The 13,055-nt window shown below is 38.6% G+C and overlaps 1 protein-coding gene across 8 annotated transcripts in view; it reads left to right on the forward strand.

The window, feature by feature from the left end:
- The window catches only part of Fam13a (family with sequence similarity 13 member A), a 324,922-nt gene that overhangs the window by 196,714 nt on the left and 115,153 nt on the right, over positions 1 to 13,055 (forward strand). The gene's annotated exons all lie outside the window — the stretch shown is intronic.

Below are 13,055 nucleotides of genomic sequence, written 5' to 3' on the forward strand. Positions count from 1 at the left end.
GTAGAGGACTTGCCTAACATGCTCAAGGCCCTGGATTCAAACCCCAGCATAAAAAAAAAAAGATGCTGTATGTTTGACTAGGGCTTCGATGAACTCATCTAATTAGTGCTCAGAAAAGGGAATGCACTTCTTGAACATACTATTTTGTTCCACTTAAATATAAAGAAAACTGCAAGAAAAAATTGATTGTAGAACATTTAATTTATAAGTAGGTCAGGCCAACTGACCCATCAGTTATATGTTTAAAGCAGCAGGGGAAAGGGAAGAACAACTAACAGAGAAATTAATAATATTTTGTCTTTATAAGAAAAATATTGAACATTCATTAATCAAGGAGTTATAGACAGGAGAGACATAGATGAAAAAGATGCATTCAGGGATTACTCACTATATAGTAAGGAGAGCATGTAAATGAGGCATTCCAATAGGAGAATGGAGAAACTAGTATCTGTTAGCATAAAAGACCACCACCTGTAAACCAGCACCCAGGCCACATCCTGCCAACCATAGCAGCTAAGTACAGCAAGAAAGAGCCACACAGGTAAGAGAGGGTGGCCCATCATGTCAACCTCAAATGGACATGTCACTTGACAGTCCCACTGTTTTCCCCAAGCCCTTCATCCTTCCTCCCCTGTGAAAGACTCTGCCATCCTTTCTCTTTGGCCCTAAACCTCCCCATTGGTTTCCATGGATGACAGGGGTCTGGGTGGGTTCCTAGGCTCTTGTGCATGATGAACAAATCGCTGGACATGGCACACAATGGGAAGGAAGAAAGCAGCAAAGTTTATGAAGGTGATAGCACTCTCAGAGTGAACAGGCTCATGCCCTGTGAAAGGAAAAAGTGCTGAGGGCATAGATGTAGGGGTTTAAAATGCTGTGTCAGTTCTGGGGTATCTCTCACTGGTGTCTTTAAGTGTGATTGACAACATGATTGACAAGGTACTAAGTCGTGTCAGCTGCATTGAATGCACATGTCCTTTCCCATAATTCACTCTGCTATAATTGGATATATGAGCTGCAGTCCATATGCATGAGCCTTCAGTGAGCTCCAGGTGAAGAAAGGTTACTGCAGGTCATTGATGCACATATATTGGAGCTTGAAATTTTGGAATTTTCCAAGGCAGGCTCAGGGGTCTTTGCTATCCCTGCCTCTGTGTACTAAGCCTTAGGACAAGGTGGGCAGGGTGCGGGCCTTGGAGCTCTGGTTCAGTTGAGTGGAGGGGTGTGGTCCAGTACCCCCAACTGTGCAACTATTGCATCCACTGCCTCACCCTGTCAGGCACAGATGATAACTTTGCTTTCTGTTTCTCCCACGGGCCTCTGTGTCCATAGTGTTCTCTCCTTTGTCCCCATAAGCAGAGATAGCTGCATTGTCTCTGACTTGGATTAGCCACTCCACCCTGTGCTGGATCCTGACCCCTCTGACCTACTCAAGAGCTCTGTGCCTCATCAGTCTCTTCCTTCCTCCTCCTTTTCAGTCATAGGTTTTACCCTGTCTACTGAATCATCTCCATTAGGTAGAAGTAGGCTATTGTGTTTCCTATTTGATTTTTAGTTTTAAAAACCTCTCTCCCTTGACTCCACAGGCCCTTTTAGCAGTCACCCCTTCCCTCTGCTATTCTGCACAACAATGAAGTTCGCCCAAAAAAGAATACATCAGGAAAATAAAATCTTGTATAAATACTTTAATACTAAATTTATTGAGACATCATGAGATTAATACAAGTTACCTTTGCCCTCTACAATTACAAGAGATACTTAATGTAATGGCCATGAGCTTCGACACATTTATTAGTACAGCGAACTGTTGAAGTGTGTATACACTTTTTTGGTGGACTCTGTACTTAATAAATAAGCTTGCTGTTTTCACTTCCCCTTCTCTGGTCCATCTGGAACTCACTCTAATCAGTCCCCCACTACAAAATGAAGCAGCATATTGGCAAATTCGGTGCTCAACTCCCAGTTTTCATTTTCTTCAACCTGTCAGCAGCATTGGACACATGTGGTCACTCCTCTTTTTTTTTAATAATAGCTTTATTGAGTTATAATTCATATATTGAAATTTTAATTCTTTTGAAATTAAAACTCAAAGTTTTTAAGTATTTTTATACAATTGTGTAATGAACATCACTCTTTAATTTGAGAACATTCATCATACTCACTCTAATTCTAGAATGTTCATCATCCCAAAAAGAAGGCACGTATCTATTTGCATTTACTTCTCCTCCCTCATTCCTTGGCAGCTACTAATGTACATTTTGTCTCTGGAGCTTTCCATATTGTTACAGTTGATATAAATGGCATCATATGTGTCCTTTTGTTTCTGCCCTCTTTCTCTTACCACAATGTATTCAAGACTCATCTATGCTATATCATGTATTAGTAGTTCATTCCTTTTTATGGCTGAAAATATCCCATTACATGGACAGGTACCACATCTTGCTTATTCAAACATCAATTGCTTCTAGCCTTTAGCTCTTAGGAATAATGCAGCTGTGAGTATCATGTACAGGTCTTTCCACAGACATAGGTTTTGGAATTGCAGGCTCATGTCGTAACCACGCTTCCTGTTTCCTTGTTGAAACCCTTTCCTGGGCCTTTCAGAATACTTTTTGTTTTTTTGTTTTGTTTTGGTACCAGGAATCAAACTCAGGACCTTGCAGTTGCAAGGCAAACATGGAGCCACTGAGCTAATTCCCTGACCCCTTTCAGAATACTTTTTTTAAAATCAGAAATCGAACTCAGGACCTTGTGCCTGCAAGGCAGACAGTAGAACCACTGAGCTAAATCCCCGTCCAGAATACTTTTTTAGTTTCCCCTCTAGCTCATTTCCCCCCTTAGCCTCCATAGCTGGGTTTTCTGTCTAACTTCTAAACTTTGGAGTACTCTGAGGATCCATTCTTAGTTCTTTCCCCTTCTCTATCAAGATTTCTTCCATACGTGACCTCTTCCAACCACTTGGTTTCTAAATACCATCCACATATGCATGGCTTCCAGATTCATGTGTTCAGTTCAGGCCCCTAAAGTCTGACTCTTACCTAACTGCCTAATCTATGTGTGTCTGAAGCTAAGCTCCTGACTTGTCCACCAAAATCTATATCTCCTGTTAGTGCTTCCAACTTCGCAGTGGCAGTTCCATCCCATCAGTGCTCAGCCAAATTTGACCCACACTTCCCCCATCCATCAGAGAATCCTGTGGACTCCACCTTTGAGATGTATGCAGAACTTCATATCTTCTCACCATCACTCTGGTCAGAGCCACTGCATCTCAGGGATTTCCTCACTGGTCTCATTGCCTCCACTGTGGTCCTTTTCCAGCTGTCTCTCAATACAGCAGTAAGGAGGCTTTCACACCCAAGTCAGGTCACACAGATCATACCAGTTCTCTGTTCAGCATCCTCTAAAAGTTTTCTGTTTCCTACAGAGTAAAAGCCAAGTCTTTAAGACATTTATAGGTCAGCGTGATCTGGACCTGCTGCTGTTTGCTGACCCATCTTCTGACACTGTTCCTCATTCAGCCAGGTCCAGCCCTGGTCACCCACTTAGTACTCCTTAAACTTTCTCATTACTTGGGCTCCTCTAAGCCTTTGTGCTTCTCTCTCTCCCTCTCTCTTTCTCCCCCTCTCTCTCCCTCTCTCTCCCTCTCTCTCCCTCTCTCTCCCTCTCTCTCCCTCTCTCTCCCTCTCTCTCCCTCTCTCTCTCTTTCTCTCCCTTTCTCTCCCTTTCTCTCTCTCCCGCTGGAATACTTCTCGGATATCTCTCTGGAACATGTCTTTATCTCTTCTATGGTCAGTACTGCTAGGAACTTCTCAAGATACATTCTCTCTCCTTCTTTGTCATAAATAATAAGGCATATTTTTTAGTTGGATACACTGAAGCTTAGATATGATCCTCTTTCCCAACTTCTGTGAGAGCTGGGTGTCACCATGTTGATACAGTGGGTGATAGGTTCCAGCCAGGTTCTTATGCACGGGAAACGAAAAACTGGATATTGCACACACAGCAGTAAGAAAAAAGCAGCTAAATTTAATAAGGTTAATGGGGGAAGGTATCCTCAGAGCAAGCAGGTTTGCACTAGCAGAAAAGGAAAAATGGCCCAAATGGAGAGAAAAAAAATGGCCCGGGCAGTGGGAAGAAGCCAATTGCTGGAGAATAAGATCAACATTATGATTTGAAAATGTTTGCTCCACCTAGGGTGCCTCTTACTGGGTTTTTCAGGATATGATTGCCAAGGCACTGAGGCATCTCGGTTTTAGTGATAAAGCATCACCCTTCCCATAACCTGTTCAGTTACAATTGGATGTACAACATGCAGTCCATATGTATCAGCCTTTAATGAGCTCTGAGTGAGGAAAGGTCAGCAGGTCATGCCAGTGGATCCAATGCGCCCCACCCTGGATCTTTATGAATTTCTTGGGATCTTTGTTCTCATTTCTGCCTCCCTTAGAGCAAAGGAGGGGGTTGGCTCTGGAGTATTGACCAGGTTCACGTGAGTGGAGGGGATGGTTCCGTGGCCCCATTGAACTACCTATATTAATGTGACAGGGATTTCACCAGTAACAGAAAAAAAAGCTGTATTTTGTTTAAAGGTGAGACCTATCCTTCCTTGACTCTCCCCTGTTTGCAACAGTGAAGCAAAGCTCCTGCCCGCTGGAACTCGTATCTGGTTAGAAGGAAGAGTCATCAAATAAATAAGCACAGGCAAGCTCAAGTAAATATACACTGTGTCAGATGTTGTATGGTGCAGTGGAGATAAATAAAGCAAGGGAAAGCAAATGGAAAGTGTACACACAAGACAATAATTTGCCTCATACAGTGTCAGAAGGCTTTAGTGATAAAAGGATATTTGAGCAAAGCCTCGCATTCACTAGGATTAGGTTTTTTTATATATATAATATAAAACAGCAAACACTGGCATGCTTAACAAGATGGAAAGGTACTTCTTTCAAATAAACAAACTCTGTAAATCAGGCCTGGGCTGGTAACAAGGCTCCATGGGTTTGCTAGAAGCCCAGGATCCTTGAGTTCAAAATTCCACAGTGGTCCTCATGACCATAGTTGTTACCATCATGCTAGCCAGCCATCTGCTGCTCTTCCATGGGTCAAAGCCTTGCTAGACTGTAAGTAATCGTTCCATTTACCCTGGGATTTTCAGTTCATGACTTCATTCTTGTCAGTACGTAGGGTTGTTTGTCTGGGAATTGATGAGCTACATTCTCATCCTCTACCCGCCCCCTCCACCATACCAGGCTCAGCCCTTTTTCGTAATGTTATATTTTGAGTCAAGGTCTTGCTAAGTTACCAAGGTACCCAGACTAGGCTCGGATTTGTGATCCTCCTGCCTCAGCCTCCCAGAGTGCTAGGATTACAGGTGTGTATCACCATGCCCAGCAAAAGGGGATTTAATAAACAATTTTCCCACTATCTCATTGTACAGTCTTGGACGGGGCATTTCAGTTTTTCTGGGTCTCCGGACATTATTTCTGAAATGAAGATTGGATTAAACCCTCTCTTCAACTCTAAATGGCCCTACAATAATCATCTAATTTCTTAATTTTCCACCTCATTTTCTTATATAAATATGAAACCTGTATGACCAACTGTGATCAAGCAATTCAGTCACTTAATATTGTTTGCTTTTTCTCTTAACACTTATATAAAAACTTCAAAGGAAATCTATTTACTTCCTGACAAACTTTAAAACTTTAGATCCGCAGCACACATTATTCCGAGGATTTTTTTTAAATTATCACATGTAGAAATCAGATGGTGAATGGACTTCAGCAAATATATATCTGGGTTCTCTTAGATCATTACAGAGGTTCTGATTTGCACCCTGACTGCCTCGTGAGAGCCCACCCACTTTCAGCAGCTTCCCTTGGATAAGCATCCAGAAAATGCTTTGTTTTATGGCCCCAAGACCCTTCATGATCCCATCCTCTAAATTAGTAAGAATTTAAGACCAAAGCATTTTGTTTGAGATAAGATGTCAAATTTAGAGATAAATGATGAAAACATTTTAAGCAGAATGTCGTATTACCATTGAAATGAAAATTGGTTAACATCTTATGTCTAAATTCCTAAACCACTCAGTTCAGTTCCATTTTGCTTAAATTTTTTCCTAATAAAAGACCTGAGGTTGAAAAATCGAGCAAATAACTATTAAGTAGCAAACAAAATTGTGTCCATATTGATGAGTGATCTCACCGTACTCCACGTGCAGATTTACCTGTGAGCAGCTTCTGTGAGCACAAGGCCTTGGGCAGATGGGTCTGGGATGGGTGGAGCAAATGTGCTTTCCAGATCTGCGGTCCTGCTCTGTAAATCCCCATGCTCTGTAAATTCAGATTCTTCCCCTGTCTGTGCCATAGCTATTTTTTAAACTGACAGATTTTGAAGTTGAATATAATGAAGTTTCTAAAATCAGAGCAGTGATTATTTATACAATAGAGTTAATGTGCTTTATGGTAAGAACAGATTATTAACATTTTAGTACTTCTTGAAGGAAGGTAGGTGATACTGCTTAGTGTGTTTGGTCATTTACTCATTCCTTCATTCATTATACAAGAATTTAATGGCAGCCTGCTGTTTGCTGGGTGCTGCCCGAGAAGGCAAGGCTGCAGCAGTTAACCAAACAATCACTTGTGCTGTCCTGTTCCCGTGGAGGCCAGAGGATCAGAGGGGAGGAAAACACACTGAAAGGTTTGTTACTTGCTCCGGGCCACATTGTGAACCTATGATCCACAGCATCTTTATTTCAAGATGAATTTTGTAAAAATTATGGAAGTTCTGTCTTTTCACATATGAATGTTTCCTAAGGTAAATTAATTTTATATTGAAGCACAGAATTGTCCCAAAGTTTAGATGGAGATGAGATTTTAATTAATTGTAACTTTAACACTGACCCATTTTTACTACACAAAAAACACAAAAAAGGAAATCATGTACAAGTATCTCCACACACAAATATTCCCTAATGCTTGTTAATAATTATCATAGAAACAAAATCCTGGAGCATTTTAGCTAGCACTGTGACTGGTACCTGGTGACTTCATCAAATTACCCAGGAGGAGAGTTGCAGCAGGTCAGTAAAACAAATCTCATTTTTGTAAAGCTAAATGGTACATTTTTTAAAATCAAAAACAAAGACTTCTCTCTGATTTAGAGTTCTTTTTAGTTTTTCAAACTTGAATATCTTTTGTAAAAAATTCAAAGTTGTACATCCCTTCCCTGGTACTTTTCTGTTTCACATTTCTTCTAAACATTATAAGTTTAACAAAGCTGAAGGGGAGGCAGGACAGGTCGGGAGGGAAAAGGTCAAAGATAATAAGGAGGTCTGAGAAACTTATATTTAGCAGTCTAAATGTCAAACATCAACTTCCTTCTTCCTTCTGTCTTGGTCTCCGTTATCACTTAAGCCTGGAATATAACTTTCTGTCCTTTCCTGGTCACTTCTCAAGTACCTGGTGACAAATGGATATGGAGTCCAAGAAAAGAGCACATTTGGAGTAGTGTCACTTCACAGGGTAAGAACTGCTAAACAGTGCTTAGGGTGACTGCCAAGACCTCAACATCACTTTATTGAGCTTAAAATTAAAAAAAAATAATTTGCTAATAACCATCCCACAATGGCTTACTAAATTATTATTATAAATTTTCTCCCAGTTGATTCACATGCACATTGCTTTTCTGGGAAGACATTCATAATAATTGGAAAATCCCAACCAGGTCCACAGAGGACAAGGAGCTCCCCTTTTGGAGGGACTGCTTTCCAGGCCAGGGGACAGCTCCTTGGCTTTCTGTCCTGCCTGTCCTCCCCTTCCCCAGGCCTGGAGGGCAGGTCTTTCCTGGTGTGAGCTGTTTCAGAGGCTCTGTACCTGTGGTTCACTGTCCTACCATCGCAAGGACAGATTTATTTGAGGGCAGAACATAAAAATTAAGTGTGAGGTATATTATTATATCTCTTTTAAGAAAAATATAATTTATCACATAATTTATCAAGATAAATCAGTGCCTTGTATCACAGAAATATTTTTCTGTTGCTGGATTCCTCATTTGATTGTATATGAGACCATCTTAAAATATTTGTAGTGTTGACAGAATTTTTGCCCTTTGAAATTAATTCACGTGTATTTTAAGTATGGTGATGATCCTAGTTATTAGAGGTATAAATCTAACTCCTTATCTGCTTTATTTGTTAAAGCAAGCTCATACTATATTTGTATCATAACAAAATATTTCATTGTATCATTAAAAACTTTGTAGATATTTTAATGGCTGAATCGTGGCTCATTATACAGATGTGTCATAATAGTAATTTGGTTATTTATAATGTGTAAATTTTGCCTAGTAATAAATAAAAATATGTTGAGTACATCTTGTCCTGCAACTTTTCTTAGAATGACTTAGCAGGTGCCATAGAAATAAACTTGAGAAAAAAGTTTTAAGTCATAATGCAAAAAAAGGGAAAACTGGATTGCAGTATAGGAAAGTAGCCGGCTTCACATGTTAAAAATGCCATTCTCCTTGCAAGCTTGCCATTTAATATGTAACCAAATCTATGGACTAGTGGTTACGCACAGGTACTGAAGTCTACCTAAGTTCTCACTGCATCTTAGCTACTTACTCATGGGACAAATAATTCGAACTTCATGCCTTAGTTTCCTCATCTTTGAAGCAATAATAATAATAATTCCTGCCTCCTTGGACTGTTGTAAGAATTAAATGGGTCAATTTATGTAAAATTTTTGAACTCATACCTGGCACAAAGTAAACTCTCAAGAATGTTTATTTTTACCAGTAGCATTACCAACACATAATATTTTCTAATTTTATGTCTTCAAAAGACGTTTCTTTTTGTTTCTATTCCTGTGGCATGTCAAATACCAAAGTAGCTCAAGTTGCTACTATGTGCTTGTGAAGACATGCATGGAATGAACCCTGTTGAAGATTCCTGGAATTGTTTGTATTTTAGTTGTACAAATAAATCACATAGCATATACCTAGATCCTTATCTCAAATAGCCAATGGCAGAATTCTTAAGACCAAAGTATTCGTCATAGATTCATAGATGGTTTACAAGATTTTATGGTTTTATTGTAAAGGACAAAAGTTACTAAATAACTAAATAAAGAAATGAGTAAAATGAGGAAGCAGAATCAGTTATAACTCCAATGGAAAACCCTCAGCTGTTTTCCTCCTGCAGCCACTTGTCCTGAGGGAGGCTGCAGGTGAGTCTCCCAGGCACATTCACCCTGTTAATTATGGGGAGGCTCCTGACTCTGTAATTTCTGCTTAGCAAAGCTTGGCTGAAGCTTATGGAGGCACTAGTGACTCTTGCTCCCTGGCCCCATTTCTGGTGACCTCAAGGCTGGTCTCTGTCCATTATGTTTTAGCATAAAAGGGAGGATAGAATGGGAAGAGATGCATGTGAGAGGGAGTTTGCCTCACTATGGGTTTCTTCCTAGTAAAGCAGTGCTTCTCAAAATAAGCATGACTGACATTGTGAACCAGCTAACTGATTCGAGTGGATTCTGTCCACTAGATTTCAATAGCACACACTCCCAGGCCGCTTGGGACAATCATCTCCAGACAAAATTAGCTCTAAAGGAGACCCACTGCTTTCAAGGCCAACTATAATCACAAGCCCATTTTTATCTATTTCCTTGACCAAGAAGAGTTCAGCAATGAAGAGGACCTGAAGTGCCATCTCCAAGTCAGCCTGTACTGACCACCAAACTACCGAGAACCTGAAGTGAATACCAAAAGGCATTAAAAATAAAACCATCCCCTCTGCCTACAATATAAGACAGAGTAGCATAAATTTATTTTGGTTCAAATCATGGGTTGTTTTTTTTTAAAGTACCTCAATTCTAGCTAAAATAGATAAAAATGGTCTTTTCTTTTTCCTAAAGTCAGTGCATTAAAACTAAAACTAATTCCATCAATGAAACAGCAGGTTTTGAATTTTTTTCTTGCTCTTGTTATTTTTTTCTGCAGTCATAATTTCTGTGGCAAAAATGTATAGTCTTCAGGATACATCTTCAAGAAGATACCTTTAGTTATCTTTAAAAATTTGTATTTCTTAGCAGGGCTTGGTTGTGGATGGCTGTAATCCCAGCACTCTGAGCCAGGAGGATCGCCTTGAGTTCAAGGCCAGCCTGTGCTACAAAGTGAGCTCAAGGTCAGCCTGAACTACATACTGAGACCCTGTCTCAAAAAAAAAAAAAAATCAATCAAGCAATCTTTTAATTTTTTAAAATATGAAAATACTGTATATTTCATAGTTCTAATGGTCTAACAGCTACTAAGCTACTTTTTTTCCTAAACAATTCTGTTCTCTTATAACTACAGGTAGTATTTTTATGTTCTATGCACAACCTCAGTTCTTTGTATTCCTTTGAAGTATAAATAGTGAGTTCATATTTAAAATTTATAGTTATGGAGTTTATGTCTGTTATTTTTATATAAATTAGATCATAACAGAAACACACTTAAACAAAATTTAGGTGATGTATCTGAGTTCTAAATGATTTGCACTGTGAAGACTTTAATGCAAACTGAAAAAATGGAATAAGGTGCATATTACCTTTTTTACTCTAGAATATTTTAACATTACATAAATTGCTCAGTAAAATTTAGAACATCAAAATTATCACTGAACCTAAAATATCAGATCCTTATTTTAAAACCATGAAATGATGTCAATTATTATTGCATTTGTTTTAGTACTGACAAAATAAGTCTAAATAAATATAAGATATTTAGACTCAGTTTGCAATCTGACTTTTTCAAAGTGTTTCCTTGACTTTTCATGTCTAGTCTTTTTTTTTTTTTTTTTTTTTTGGTACCTGGGATCAAACTTGGGATCTTGCTCTTGCAAGGCAGTTGCCGAAACCACTGAGCTAAATCCCTGGCCCTTTCATGTCTAGTCTTAAGAAAAATAATCACATGCAAAAGGAGCCCCATTATGAAAGATAGGTATTTGTATTTTTCATATTCTTTGGCCATTCTATTGAATTTTTTTAAAGTAATCTTGACATTTCTTGATCATTGCTAACAGAGTAAGTTTTAAGTGTCCTTAAAACAAAAAAATAACTATATGAAATAATACATGTTTATGAGCCAAAGTTAGCCATTCTGCAACATTTACAGGTTTAATATACACTACTTTTGTCAAAGAAAAAAGTAATCTTGGCAAATATTTCCATGGATTAGGAAAATGTTTTTGTAAGTTTATAATTTTAAAAATGTTTCGTTTCTTTGATTTTCAGTGCTGTGACAATCACCAGAGCTGCGAAAATTTTATATGACAACAATAAACTCACTTTTCTGTATGGTACATATAACACTATGCCAAATTATGTTCATATATTTTGTGTATGTGCTATTTTACTTCATTTTACTTGTAATTAACAAGTCATAATTGTATATATATATTTTATGTAATGCTTATAGAGACATGAATTTATTAAATATTTCTGGTCATAATTGTCCTTGTATTACTTTTAATATCTATTATTGTAGCTTCTTGGATAGTGAATGTCTTGGCAATAACTTATAGTTGTAAAGTGTGTTATCTGAAAATAAGTATTTATTAACGGATCCAAAATTTTGCTAGACTTAATGGGTAAAAGGCCAGAAATAATAATACTGTTTAAAAGAAGTGGAGAAGAGGAAAAATAGAAAGGAGGGAAGACTGTACTCTCTATCTCAAGATCTGGTTGAAGCCATATGACCTCTAGAAACATTGGGTAACTAAAAGGGAGATAGCAGCAGCATGTAATCTGTAGATTATCATCTGTGTTGCAGAAATTCAGAATTGAGAAAGGTTATTAGGACCTGAGATTAGAGGAACTTAATGTAAATTGAGTTATGTGAGCCTCAAAGGAAATTAGGGTTGGATTTGGTCTTAGGCAGTTTACTGAGCTTTCAGTGAGAAAAGATGGCATTCCAGGTATAGTGACAAGTGTGAGAAAAGTGCTAGAGGTAAGAAAAAGTTTCCAGTGTAGTAAATATATCTTATCCAAGAGTCTGAATTTCCCCGTGTAATTCTGACATCAAGTTTTCTTATACTCTTTAGAAAAATAATATTGTTTATGTCCTTGTCCTTTCTGATCTGAAATCAGAGAGCATGAAATTATTTGGGGATGGAGGGAACAAACTTAAGATATAGTGTGAGAAGTTAGTATACCTGGTATTCATTTGAAACACATATTGTCTGTGCTGCCAGAGATAGAAAAAAACTAAAAAAAGATTGTGTTTTTCCTATTTACTCTGTTACTTAAAAGTTTATTAGACCATACTTTGTTATACAAAGTGCCTGTAGGCCCAGCTACTAAGAAGGCCGAGGCAGGAAGATCGTCTGACCCTAGACATTAAAGCCAGCCTGGGCAACATAACAAGACTCTATGTGGGAGAAGGGTGCAATAGAAACTATCAGCAAACTAATACATATTTTATATGTTGGTAGTTTATATTTCTGAACATCTTTTGATATAGACATCCTTGATTTCAGTGGTCCTTAACTTGTGTTAGTCAGCTTTCCACTACTATAAAAGAATTCCTGAAATTGTCAATTTGAAAAGAAGAAAGGTTTATTTTGGTTCTCAGTTTAGAGAATTTAGTCCATGATCTGTTGGTCCCATTGCTTTGGGCCTGTGGTGAGGCAGTACCTCATGGCAGGAGTGTATGGAAGAGCAAAGTGCTCTCCTCAAGGTCCTCAACTCTTCAAGGGCTCAACTCCAGTGACCTAAAACCTCTCCTCAGGCCCTGCCTCTTGGAAGTTCCCAACCTTTTCTAAAAGCACCAAGCTAAGGACCAAGACTTAATCCATGGATGGACCTTTGGGGGTCATTCCTGATCCAAACGATAGCACAGCCTTTTCCCCATCTTCTTCCAATTCTTTCCTTTGTTCGGAGTAGCCAGTGTGACACAACACCATCTCTTATTATATATGCTAAGGAGAGGTGAGCTTAGGGAGGATTTCATCAGATTCCCAGTGAGGAGTGTAGGACATATATGGTTTGAAAGTTCCCCTTGGAACTGCTGGTATC

This window comes from Heterocephalus glaber, unplaced genomic scaffold, assembly GCF_053883595.1.
Source record: "Heterocephalus glaber isolate CG9 unplaced genomic scaffold, H.glaber_assembly_v1.0 deba00001454, whole genome shotgun sequence".
In the NCBI taxonomy this organism is placed as follows: domain Eukaryota; kingdom Metazoa; phylum Chordata; class Mammalia; order Rodentia; family Bathyergidae; genus Heterocephalus; species Heterocephalus glaber.